Source organism: Lontra canadensis, unplaced genomic scaffold, assembly GCF_010015895.1.
Source record: "Lontra canadensis isolate GAN:19392208 unplaced genomic scaffold, GSC_riverotter_1.0 scaffold7, whole genome shotgun sequence".
Taxonomy (NCBI): domain Eukaryota; kingdom Metazoa; phylum Chordata; class Mammalia; order Carnivora; family Mustelidae; genus Lontra; species Lontra canadensis.
The window spans coordinates 16,547,337-16,561,063 of record NW_022631001.1 but is presented as its reverse complement, the minus strand read 5'-3'; the positions used below and the strand labels follow the sequence as shown (position 1 = coordinate 16,561,063).

The 13,727-nt window shown below is 38.6% G+C and overlaps 1 protein-coding gene across 2 annotated transcripts in view; it reads right to left on the bottom strand.

Annotated features, from left to right (window-relative positions):
- PRCP (prolylcarboxypeptidase) overlaps window positions 1-13,727 on the bottom strand; it is a 72,148-nt gene that overhangs the window by 56,459 nt on the left and 1,962 nt on the right. The window lies entirely within an intron of this gene.

Below are 13,727 nucleotides of genomic sequence, written 5' to 3'. Positions count from 1 at the left end.
AGTTTCAGCCTGCTCACATACTAATACAGAGACCAACATATAAACAAATCACTGCAATCTAGAGTAGTAGTACAAAAGAAGTATTTATGAAGTACAGCAGAAGGGACAAAGGGGATATTAGTCAATACACAACTTGGGAAGAAAAACAAAGCAGCCCCATAAAGTTTCACAGAGGTGATATAAGACCTAAGCCGTGAAAGATGGACAGGAGTGCTAGGCAGAGAAAGGATGAAGATAAACCATCCCAAGCAGAGAGATACCAGTACTGTATAAGCCACATTCCAGCACAGAATGTACAAAACAATGAAATGACCAATGTGTAATGCCTGGCACACAGTGTCAATAAGAAATAACAATATACAATAAATATTAGAGATTCTTTTCTAGCAGGGTTATTTCTCTGATTATGTTTTTAAAGGCTGATCCTAAAATTCATTTGTTTTGTCTAAGCCTATACAAGCTGAACAATGGATAGGGTAATCAAAATATCCTGGGAGGCATGGGGTGAGGCAGTTTGGAATTTAAAAATGAAGTACATGTAATTCACAAATCAACTAGAGATGTCTTCACATCTTAGATGTGTGTAAGCAAAGATGAAACAAGGAGAATGAATCAACTGGGAGTGTGAAATAGGAGCAAAAGAACAACAGAAGACCTCACTACTTTTCCAATTAAGAAAGAAGGGCTCCCTGGAGGGGAATATTTTTTAACAGAAAGGAACAAGCAAGTGCTAAACAGGCTAGATGCCTTGAAGATTCAAGAAGTATTTAAAGAATAAATCTTCAGAGGAAGACCAATAGGCGAGAGTAAACGTATGTATATGCTTGTCTAGAATGTGAAATGGAGAAAGGTCATCTAGGGAACAGAGATTACAGATAGAGGACTATAAATTCAAACTAATAAAAGGGTTTGGCAATATTACACAATTTAACTGCAAAAACGCCTTCTGGATGGGCGCCAGGTGGCTCAGTGGGTTAAGCCTCTGCCTTTGGCTCAGGTCATGATCTCAGGGTCCTGGGATCAAGGCCCGCATAGGGCTCTCTGCTCAGCAGGGAGCCTGCTTCCTCCTCTCGCTCTGCCTGCCTCTGCTTACTTGTGACCTCTCTCTCTGTGTCAAATAAGTAAATAAAATCTTGAAAAAAAAAATGCCTTCTGGAAATCTTTAAAAAACCAAGATCCATATTTTTTGGAGAGTAACTTCCCTGGCATCTTAGCTAACATTCATTTCACCATGTTACACTCAAATTCTTCATATATGAACCAAAACACTGGGGGTATGTAAGTAACAGCAATAGGCTCTTTTATACCTTGTCTAAAGTTGGATATTTGCATTTAATGTTTTCAATAACACAGAACATTACATGCAGTGTCATTCTATCAGTACAGCTCCACATGTACAAAGCTTGGTACTGCGGCCACCCAGATCCACAGATGTAGGAGACTCAACATTGCTGCCCTCAAAGAGATCACGGAGAGGTGGTCCGCACATATTAATTACCTCCTCTCTTAAACTATGGTCATTTTCTAGAAATCAAACTACATAAAAAAGCAAACAGAGAGCCTGTTTTGGTCTGCAGTAGCCACACCAGTCATTGTCATTTAAAGCCAATTGTTTAAGAGAAAGGAAGCCGCCTAGGCCAAGGAGAAGGGAGTTATCACCACTGCTTTCCGAAATTGTTGTATGAGCTGCTCCCTCAAAGGAAGAGGCCATCAGTGCTCGGGAAGTGACAGAGGTTTCCGGCAGTTTTAAAGGATAGTGTCTGCAGTGTGACCCACGGTTCAAACTGCATAAAAATAAGAATTCACTGACAAATGATAACAAGTACTTCCTCACTTTCCTATCGGCTGAGTCAGAGTCATTGTTTGGGTTGTAGTTCCTTGTTTAAATTAGGTTATTAAATCACAATGATGCTGGCCAAACATTCTAGTCATAAGCCATCAGGAAAACTTATCAAAAATACCAGTGTCAAGGTTTGGGCACACACGCACACACACACACACACCTTTGCACTAATAAAATCGGATCAGTACCAAGGGTATCTTTCAAAAACTTTGTTTTTTTCTCTCTTGAAAACCACAAGCGAATGTTCTATAAGGTAGCAAAAAGAGAAAGGAATTTGCAGACAGATCTGAGTTTGAATGCCAATTCTGCCATCTATTAGAGCTATTGGAATTTGAATACGTTACTTCATGTCTGTGGGCTTGTTTTCTTACACATAAAATGAAAAAAAATAGTACCTATCTCAGAGATCTTTTTTTTTTTTTTTTTTTAAAGTAGGCTCCACGCCCTCAGCTTGGTGCCCAGCTCAGGGCCTGAATTTCACCACCCTAAGTGGTGCTCTCAGACCTGAGCTGGGATCAAGATTCAGACGTTTAACTGATCCACCCAGGGCACCCCTCAGAGAGGTCTTATGATGATTAAGTTGGATAATACATGCATGCAAGTATCTAGCAAGGTCCTGAGGGAAGTGAGAGCTTGGTGTATTACACTGTATTTTGTAGAGCATGTTTTATTAGCATGCACCTCCCAAATCTGAAACCACTGCCAAATACATGCATAAACATACACAATGGTATATGTTTAATAGTACTACTTATGAGGAATAAATTGTCATATAAAACATTTCTTAAAAAGATTTCATTTACTTATTGAGAGAGAGAGAAAACATATGTGCACGCATGCACACACACAAACACAAGAGTGCAGGTGGGGGAGGGGCGGAGGGAGAAAGACTCTTTGGAGGACTCAGTCTGAACACAGAGCCTGAGGCAAGGATGCACATAACCACCCTGAGATCAGGATCTGAGCCAAAATCAAGAGTTGGTTACTTAACCAACTGAGCCACCCAGATACCTCAGTGATATAAAACTTCAGAAAAAAAAGAAAAAAAAAAAAACAAACTTTAGCAATTTGTTCCAACTTCTTGTTTAGAACAGTATGACCTGGCAAAGCAAAATTTTTAAAAAATTTGCAGTTATCATGGAACTGAAAACAGCAACAAGGCAATGACTTGGTGACAGTGAAAGTCTCCAACATACTAAATTCCATGTGGCCTGGTATGTATGATAGGTTTTTGCTTCTGACTTTCTATCCAGTGCTGTGACAGTGCAATATACCTTTAGTTACTCACTCATCACTACATGAATTATGTAAGCTCTGAGGAAAGGTATATATCGCAAAAATAAAAGGTGACTGAAAATCTTATTTCTAAAGAATTTTAAAATAATCTGTAGCATCACTTTCATCACTCCATATGCTGAAGATTATGAATCCACATCTCAAAGGACTACTTATTATTCTCTTGGGGGTCAGAATAATATAATTACAATCATGGTTCAAATATCCAGGTTTCTCCTAAAAGTAGTTAAAGAGATTTAGTTTAAATTTTCAGTTTAATATCCTTTAAAATGATAATACTTTATTAAATAGGAGAATACTAGCATTCTAAGCACCATGTTTAAAGATAAGATCACTAGGGGCAGTCGCGTGGCTCAGTCGGCTGAACATCCAACTCTTGATTTCTGCTTGGGTCATGATCTCAGGGTCCTGGGATGGAGCCCCACACAGGGAGCCTGCTTCTGCCTCTCTCTCTGACCCTCCTTTCACTGGTTCTCTCGTACTCACATGCACTCTCTTTCTCACTCCCTTTCTCTCTAAATATTTTTTTTAATCTTAAAAAAAAAAAAAAAGATGAGACCATTATCCAGGCTTTCAGAGAAAACAAAATATACAGGAATTGTTACCTGAACTTGACTTTCTAATCAAGGTAGACTTTCAAAACCAAAGTGCCAAATGGTGACATCTGTTCCTTTGAGTTGGTAGACAAAAAAGGAACATTCAAATGGAATAGAAGATAAATATATAGCAGTGATAATTCATGCAGTATAGATAAGCAATATTTACATGAACTTTAACTTATTCCAAGCCAAATTTTGTACACAGATTGTTGGAAAAGCTTAAAAAGGAGGATTCCCTAATGGAACTACGGTGAACTACACTAAGCACCAAACTTAAGGGAACAATTTCTAAAGTAATGATCTCACTCCTGCCCCACAACCAGTTTAGTCTCTTCCTTTATTTCTTGGGAGAGTACCTTTTTGTGATCATCAATGGAGGTCTCTTAACATCCTTTACTCTAGAATTACAGAGCCCTCCAAAAATACCTAATAGTCTGTGTCTTGGAAGGTTTCATAGCTCCTTTTTGCTGTTAACATGGTTCATTTATTTAAAGAGCATTCATTTAAGATTTTCTTTTTGTAACACGAAAGCCAAGTCAGAATAAAGTTCTGTATTGTTAAAACCTCCATTACGATTTTTTTTCCTCTCCAAAATTATCCAGCGAGGTGCTAGAGAATTGAGATTCCTCTTGATTCAACTTTATTCAGTCTAATCTGGATTTCCTTAACAAATGTGACTTCCACACTATCTCTAATTTAGGCCATGAATTACACAATCTTATGTCTATTCCAGAAATAGAGCTAACACAGAAGCAACATAGATCAAAGGCTCTGATGTCAACAGGGCTTAGTTTAAATCCTGGCACTATCACTTATCAACTATGTGATCATGGATATATCACTTTACCTCTGAGCCCTTTCTCTCTCTATAAAGAAGATGTAGTACCTCCTTGCAGGGTAGAAGATAAATATATTAAGAACACTTAGGCTGTACCTGTTACAAGGTGAATGCATTTATTCTGGTCAGCAGAGCAGTGCTTTGTCCCATACCACTTCAACACCAAGTTATGTTCTTGAAGTCAATGAAAAATTCAGAAAGGAATACCTGTACCATGCTTGTGCCAACGGAAATAGTAATAGTACTGACTTCATAGCCCACCTCTTGCCTCCTAAGAGTCTGACCCCCTGTCCCAGTATTACTGACCTTTCAGTTCCTCCAATACGGACTTCTCTTTCCTACCTTAAGACACACTCTCTACCTGGGCAGAAATCTCGATTATCTCCCTTCTCCTGGCTAACTCCTATTCAAATTCCCAGTCTCTGCTTTGACACCACTGCTGCCAGGATTCTCTAATACACCAGCGCTTGGGTGGCTCAGTCAGTTGAGCAGCTGTCTTTGCCTCAGGTCAGGATCCTGGAGCCCTGGATTGAGTCCCACATCAGGCTCCCTGCTCGGTGGGAAGTCTGCTTCTCCCACCGACCCTCCCCCTTCTTGTGCTCTCTCTCACTCTCTCAAATAAATAAACAAAATCTTTTTTTTTTTTTTTTAAAGGGTTCTCTAATACACAAGACTCAGGACTCCATTGTAGATCCCACAACAATCTACTTCCTTAGAGCACACATTGTCACACTTGTAATTACTTATCACTATGTTCTTTCCCACTAAACTGTAAACTTCATGAAGTCTATCTTTGATTTCCACTTATCCCCAGCTATTAACAGAGCGTATGGCACATGGGAAGAGTTAAATAAATATTTCTGGATGAATACTGTGCTACTTTACTATATGTCAGATATCATATCTACTGTAATAGAATGATACTTCATTGTACCATATAACCAACTTGCAAAGCTATTCAGGGAAAGCTCCTAAAGAAATCTGACTTATTAATAAATCAGCCTTTTCCTAACCCATGCATGCATCCCCACAACATAAACGGAAAGAAAGAACATCATGAACTTCAGAGAGACAGGATAGTTGATCCTCTCCAGGTGCAACACTGTGTGACAAATACATAACAGAAAGTAAGGATTTACAAATATACATAGTTGACTGGCTTCTTTTTGCAAATGAATCATAATAAGTACGGCCTTTACCTTAGGTCTCTAGTAAATATGGGAAGTACACAACTGCCACAGAAGTAGGCTTTAAGGGGACATTTTTCCTAATTATCTTCATTATTTATCCTCTCCCTGGCCCTCACCCAGACACAAAACAGAGCACAAACTTTGCCACACTCCCTCCCATGATTCTTTCTCTGTACATGTGTGGGGAGAAGGGTCAGTTCAGATAACTAGCTACAGCTTCCAGATAGAGCATCAGAATAAGAGAATGCGAATAAGTGGGCCTGCTTTTATTTGCCTGGCATTCTACATTGTTTCCCAAAAGGATTTTAAGGACAGTTGAAAATGCCATTTCCTTCCCTATTTACACACACACCCCTTGCTTATTTCAATGTAGAGGGAAGCAGTAAAGGAGAACAGATTCAACAAACATTTGTAATGATGATACTCTAGAACTATAAAAACTATCTAAAACCCATGGGCAGTATGCTATGGAGTATGGTAACTTACAAGACAGAGTTCCTGCTTTAAAAAGGGAGTAAAATAAGGGTACAAAAGATTTTAACACAAGGCTAGAATAAAACATGTGCCATGAGAGAAGTACAAAGATAAATCTGACTGATCCCACACATTCCAGGAGATTAGGAAATACCTCATGGAGAAGACAGTGTCTGAGATGGGGTTTTTAAAAAAGGGTAAGATTGATAAAGGAGGTTAAGGGCATTGGGAGAGGTATTCCAGGCAAAAGGAACAATGTGGGCTAAAGCATAGAAACAGGAAAAGAATGAGCATGTGTGAAGAATAGATTAGCACACTGGAAAGGTGGGTTGGGGTCACACGGTGGAAATCCTTGAATGATACAGGATTTTGTTCTGAATAAAGCAAACAATCAGCTGGGGTGCCTGGGTAGCTCAGTCTGTTAAGTGTCTGCCTTGGGCTCAGGTCATGATCTCAAGAGTCCTAGGACAGGGCCTGGCATCTGGCTCCCTGCTCAGTGGGAGTCTGCTTGACCTTCTCCCACTCCCTTTGCCCCTCCCATACTTGTACACTCTCTCTCTCTCTCAAATAAATAAATAAAGTCTTAAAAAAATAAAAAAGCAAACAATTAGAAATCATTGCAGGCTCTGAGGAGAAGAGGTGATTGAAGTGACCCAGAGGAATGCAGTAAAGGGCTAACTGCAGGAAGCAAGAAGGACCTTCAACCTCACATAATCCACCTTTCACTGTCCCTCATCCCATCCTCACTCCTTTCCTTACTTGGCTTAAATTTCATGGTCAATGAATAAATTACTCCTTTGCATGTGTCCCTCAATTCCCATGTCTCTCTCTCTCACTGATTTGGCAAATGGTTAAAAAGAACTCTCCAGGGGTGCCTGGGTGGCTCAGTGGGTTAAAGCCTCTGCCTTCGGCTCAGGTCATGATCTCAGGGTCCTGGGATCGAGCTCCATATTGGGCTCTCTGCTCAGCAGGGAGCCTGCTTCCCTCCTCTCTCTCTCTGCCTGCTTCTCTGCCTACTTATGATCTCTGTCAAATAAATAAATAAAATCTTAAAAAAAAAAAAAAGAACTCTCCACCAACTTCTCATTCATACCCAAGGAAGTAAATGTAGCTAGAGAAACATACAGCCTATCAAATAATCTTATTAAAATGAATGAGACTTCACAGCTGGCTATAATCAAACTATTAATTCTCTAGTCCATTTACTTTCCTTTTCTGCTAGAGGAGTGTTTCTGTTCTCTTTCCTCCTCACTGTCTTCACCCGCTGCTACCCTCTCCTCGGGTCCTTCCAGCCATATTGGTTGGCCTCCTTTTAGTTGTTCCTGCCAGACAAACATCTACCTTCAGGCTCTTGTACTTGCTTTTCCCTATGCCTTGAACGCTCTTCCCCGATGGCCTACAAGAGTGCCTTGCAAAGAATAAAAACTTAACAAAAAAGGGTTTTTTTTCAGTTTGGAATTTTGAATGTTCATTTTTTTTTTTCAATTTGGAATTTTTTAATTTGGAATTTGTTTTTTTCAATTTGGAATTTTTCAATTGTTTGAATTTGGAAACATTTTTATGTTCAAGTTTTCTATTTTGCTTTTTTCATTTAACATTAATTCAAAAACATTTCTCACGTTACCAGATATACTTCAAGACCATCATTTTTAAGGCATAGTAATATTTCATTTTATGGATGTACCACAAATTACTTACAATTTGGGACTGAGAAAGCAGGAGATTTACAAATGGGATATTGTAGATGTTTCTTCCTTTGATCCTTCCGAAGCTTGATAGATTCACTTCTAAAAATAAGCATAATATCTACCTCACAGTATTGTTTTTAAAACTGAATGTGGAATATAATAGACACAGAGACATCAGTTTTGAAAACAGAGGCATCATGATGTCAACTGAATGAAAGATCATAGATCTTGGAAGCAAAAGATTAAAATATATTGTCCCTCAATAGCTGGATCAAGTCACTTAACCTCTATGAACCTCAATTAAACCATCTATTTTTAAAAATGATTGTGTAAACGAGTTTAAAATAATACCTGGCCCTGATAAGACAATCAATAAATGTTTACTCATTCATTGCTCATAAACAACAACGAAGACTTTTCTTAAATTGTGAACCAGAATAAAAGATATAAAAAGGGGGGCCTGGGTGGCTCTGTGGGTTAAGCCTCTGCCTTTGGCTCAGGTCATGATCTCAGGGTCCTGGGATCGAGCCCCTCATGGGGCTCTCTGCTCAGCAGGAAACCTGCTTTCCCCTCTCTCTCTGCCCTCTCTGCCTATGAGTGATCTCTCTCTCTCTCTCTGTCAAATAAATAAATAAAGAGTTTAAAAAAAGATATTAAAAAAAAGATTTTTATAACTCACCAATAACATACACATTGTCAATGCAAAAGTTTACTTTTGATGGACACTTACAAAGCATACTTCAGATTTTTTACATAAAGCTCTATATCAATTTTGTTTCATTATGCAAAAGACAGGCAAAACCATTATTTTAAATACTGAGTGACAGTACAAATAAATAAATTCCTTTATTAATCACATGCTTCAATGTATACATACACATCAGGTCAGTGAACTATCACGGTAATGATTAAGTTGAGCAAGAAAATATTAAGTAGACCAGCCTCACTTCAGGGATTTTTTTTGTTTAAGATTTATTTATTCATTTATTTATCTGACAGAGAGAGATACAGACAGAGAGCACAAGCAGAGGGAGCAAAAAAGGGAGAGGGAGAAGCAGGCTCTCTGCTGAGAAGGGACTTGATCCCAGGACCCCAGGATCACGACCCAAGCCAAAGGCAGATGCTTAACCACTGAGCCATCTAGGAGTGCCAACTTCAGGGATTTTTTGAAGCAATCTGCAAATGCAGCCACATAATGCCAAGACATTACACATTTTGTCAGTCCTCTTTCATATTTTTCAGATACAAGCTTGAGTATGTATGACTGGAATGGCCAAGAAGTATGTGAATTCCACCAGGATGTAATCATCTCTGCCTTCCTGGGACCTAGCCCAGTGCCTGACATATAAAAGGAATTGGATGAACACTGAGTAGGTGGATGGGTGGGTGAATAAGAGACTGAGTACTGTAGTCATTAGTGTTGTTGTCTCCTTCTAGGATCTCCAAAGTGATTATTTTTTGTCTCCCCACCCTGTCCTTAGATGCAGCAATATAACCAGTATGGTTCAAAGAATTATGAAAGGAAGTGACATGTGCAATTTCCAGACTGGAGCATTTCTTTGCCTTATTTACAAGTATATTAAACTATAATCCACTGATAAAAAGAAATATATATACTATTTATGTTACTGAAAGAGTTCGTATAGATTTTCATATTTTCCAGAATAACTATTTTAGGTATGGTAAGTGATGATTTGAATATTTTATTCTGTGTGGAGAGGGGGTAAGTTAAAGCCATATATATTAAGAAACCTCAAGATAAAATAAAAATATTTATCATTTATTGAGTAAAACAATATATAAACTGTGCTATTAAGTCCTTTACACATACTAGCTCATGTCACAACAAATCTGTGAGATGAACAGTATAACTATCCCAGACATCTTGCTGATTATAAAAACAGATGCTCAGAGTAACCTGTCTGAAGTTCCTCAGCTAATGGAAGAAATATAATTTGTTCTCAAACATGTATAGTAATCTCTATCAAGTTCCTGACTCTTCATAATTTAGATCAAAGTTACCTCATCATATCTAAAGGGTGGACTACATGATCTCCACGACCCCTTCTGGTAATGATTCTAGGAGTAAAAACAGAAATCAATTCAGAAGTTGCATAATATTTGTGACATATACTCTGGGCCTTAGGGGAAAGCCATCAATAGATGAACCAGTAATAAAAAGTGGAGAAGAGGGGAAAAAATTAAAAAGGAGAGGAGGAGAAAGATCAGGATTTTACTAGACATTAGGGCCACTGTGGCATGAGTGGACAAGGGGAACCTGGAGTAGGAAATAAAGAACCATAACAGATATACACCAGTAGAAACAGCTTAGCCCACTGATGTGACTGCCTCATAGCAGACAAGGAAGGAGCTGTGGGAGGCTTTGCAGAAGTCAGTGGCCATGAGCTTAATGCTGGGTCAAGATGAATAAACACTGGTCATTAGTTAAACAGGAATAGTTGAGTATAGATTACTGACCAATTAAGTTTCTAAAAGAGACATTACCACAACTGTCATGCAATTGCATCAATCTGAAATGCTAACACTATGGGGACTGTGGTTTTAGGACAGAATGGGGAAGAAACCAGCATTTACTCTATTACGTTCCTTAAGTTCCTACTATGTCCCAGGCACTATGCTTGTGCTTTCATGTGTTACTATATTTAACCCTCACAACAACCTTGGAAGAAATAATGGTTAATTTTACATGTCAACTTGGCTGGGCTACAGTGCCCATATATTTGGTCAAACATTCTGGATGTTTCTATGAAGGTGTTTTTTTGGATAGGATTTATATGTAAATCAGCAGACTCTGAGTAAAGCAGATTTACCCTCTATAATATGAATGGGTCTCATCCAACCAGGTGAAAGCCTGAAGAGCAAAAAAGACTGAACTCTCCTAAGCAAGACCTCTCCTAAGGTCAAGGAATTATGCAAGCAGACTCTTTGGACTCAAACTGCAACTCTTCTCTGGGTCTCCAGCCTGCTAGCCTACCCTGTAGATTTTGAACTTACCAAGCCTCCATAATCATAAGAACTAATTCCTTAAAATAAATCAATCTCTGTGAAAAGAGGGATAGACAGACAGAGAGACACATTCCATGGTTCTGTTTCTCTAGAGAACACTAGAAACACTAGTGTTTCCTAGTAACACTGAGGAAAAAGAGAGCCTCAAAGGACCCATTCTTTTTTCCTACTACATCACACAGTAAAATGCCCTCAGGACTCACATTGTATTCTGAGGGGCTAGGGTGGGAGGTGGAGAGAAATGAGAAGAAGGGAAACCTTGTAACCAAAAGCCACAGATTCCAAGGAGCCCCTTAAAACTCTGGCATCACACATGTACCCAAAGCCTAGATGTGACCAAGTGATGTACTATCCTTTGTTGGGTCTCCTGATTCAGTTACTTCAGATAAAAGAAACCAAATAAAAAAGTATTCTTACTAGAGCAACAACATTTGAAGACTTCGAAAGAAGGGGAAAAATAATTAGTGAAGAAGAGAAGTAAAAAACGAAAATAAGAATAAAAAATAATGTGTCAATTAAATGATGGTAGACTTTGCTTTGTTTAGGCTTTTTTTGGATAGTCATTCATTCACTCCCTCAACAAGTATTTATTTTGTACTTTATATTTTTTAATGGGCTCTTCTGGGTACTGGAGAGCACTATCTAGCCATGGGGTACACACAGAAAATAGTAAGCGTGCAGAGTGATAAAAGACAAACTAAGTTGCCCTAAAGTCCAGAAGGCTTCACAGTAGAGATGACATTTCAGCTAGGATACAGGTATCAGTTTGAGGAGAAGAGAAATGGTATTCCAGACAGAATTTCCAACACCGTAAAATTCAATTGAATTGATGTTCTATGTTGCTAAAAGTATATGCATATGTTAAGGAGCAAAGGGGAGGGAAAGGGCCATGGACTAAGCCTTTATACCCAGACCATTCATGGACTTATGTCCATAAAAGGACAGCTGGGAATGGCTTGGTCAACTGGACAGATATAACCACAGATAAAGAAAATCATTACAAAGATTGATAAAAATTCAACCTTGAATAAAAACTGAGCCTTACAATTCCAATAATTATGTCTATTATCAAAAGGCACAAAAGTATTTCAAGTCCTCTAAGAAAAAAAAAATTGAAGTTGAGTTTATACAGTCAATCCCACTAAAAATCTATGGTCCAGTATTAGCAACTACTATAATCATTATTATGTAATAAATATATATGTGGAAGTTTTCTCAAAAAATGAAGTAAAGCTCAGCTGGAGTTGGTGTAAGGAAAATTATTATTATAGTAATAAACATGTATGTGGAATCTGTGTCCTAAAATATAAACTAAGTCAGAGGGCAAAAGGTGGCTGAGTAAAGTTAGATTTATCAAATGACCAAAAATGGAAAAAGGACCGATATTAAATTTTATTTCTAAATAGGTAAGTGGTCAAGAAAAGAATATATAATGAAGGAATATAAATTAAGGGCTCACAGATCATTTGGTCTCTTCCTCCCTTTTGTTCCCCCTTTTCTCATGACACTTCTCTTTTTCATCACTTATTTTCTTTTTGGGGGGGCGGAGATAGCACAAGCACGTGTGCACAAGTGTGGGGAGGGAACAGAGGGAGAGGGAGAGAGAGAAACTTAAGCAAGCTCCATGCTCAGCTGGGAGCCCAATATGGGGCTTGATCCTACCGCCCTAAGATCAAGATCTGAGCCAAAATCAAGAGTGGGACACTTTATCAACTGAGCCACCTGGGTGCCCCTTCATCACTTTTAAAAAGATTTCAGATTTCAAATCCTCATTCCAGTAGTTCCCCTTCAATTTTACTTTATCAGTAAAACTCTGCAAATAATCATATATAAAATCCCAATATATGAAATAAACCAAAGCATAAAAGCTCAGGCTCAAAGAGTTCAGGGAGAGAGGGGTTGCTAGAACACCCTAACTTGGCCTCCACTTGGGCCTTCACCCACCAACCCCGAGATAGCTCCTCCAAAGCCCTTAACTTTCCTCCCTAGAGTGTGTACTTTGCTGTTCCTTATTCAACCCTCTCATTTTACAAATGAAGAACAGTACCCTACAGATTTAATTTAAATAAGGTGTCTGAATAAAAGTCCCGTTTCAAAAATAAAAAAATAAAAGTCCCCTGTTTCCTGGTACCTCTGCTGAAATAAAATGCTTTCTCTATCTCATAAACTGTAATTTAAATTTCTGGGTTAAAAATAATTTCTTATAAGTTGCAAATTCATACAATCCCTCTACCAAAATTCAAAATTTAGGGCCAAATTCTCTGCTGGGGACTTATCATCTGTCCATTTAACCATTATCAAATCCCCAGATCAAGAAACTGGGTTCATTTTTTTTTTTAAGATTTTATTTATCTACTTGAGAGAGAAAGAGAGAGAGCGTGCAAGCTGGAGAGAGCAAGAGCGGAGGAGGAGCAGGAGAGGAAAAAGAGGACTCCTGCTAAGCAGGAGCCCTACCTGATCCTAGGACCTTAGGGATCATGACCAATGCCTAGGGCGGACCCTGAACCTGGTGAGCCACCCAGGCAACCCAAGAAACTGGGTTCAGAGAAGTACTGTAACTTTCCCAAGGTCACAGAGCTAACAGAGCAGTATGCTGTTCTATTCAACTCCAAAAGCCAAATCTCAGACTCTTAAATTCTTTCTAATCCACACATTTCCCTAAACTTTGCCTATCTTTACAGAGTCTCCCAGAAATAAAGAACCATAAGAGATCCTGTCATTTTACACAGGATGTGCTTTTTTATCCAGGCTTGTCAGAGTGCCTTATGCTTC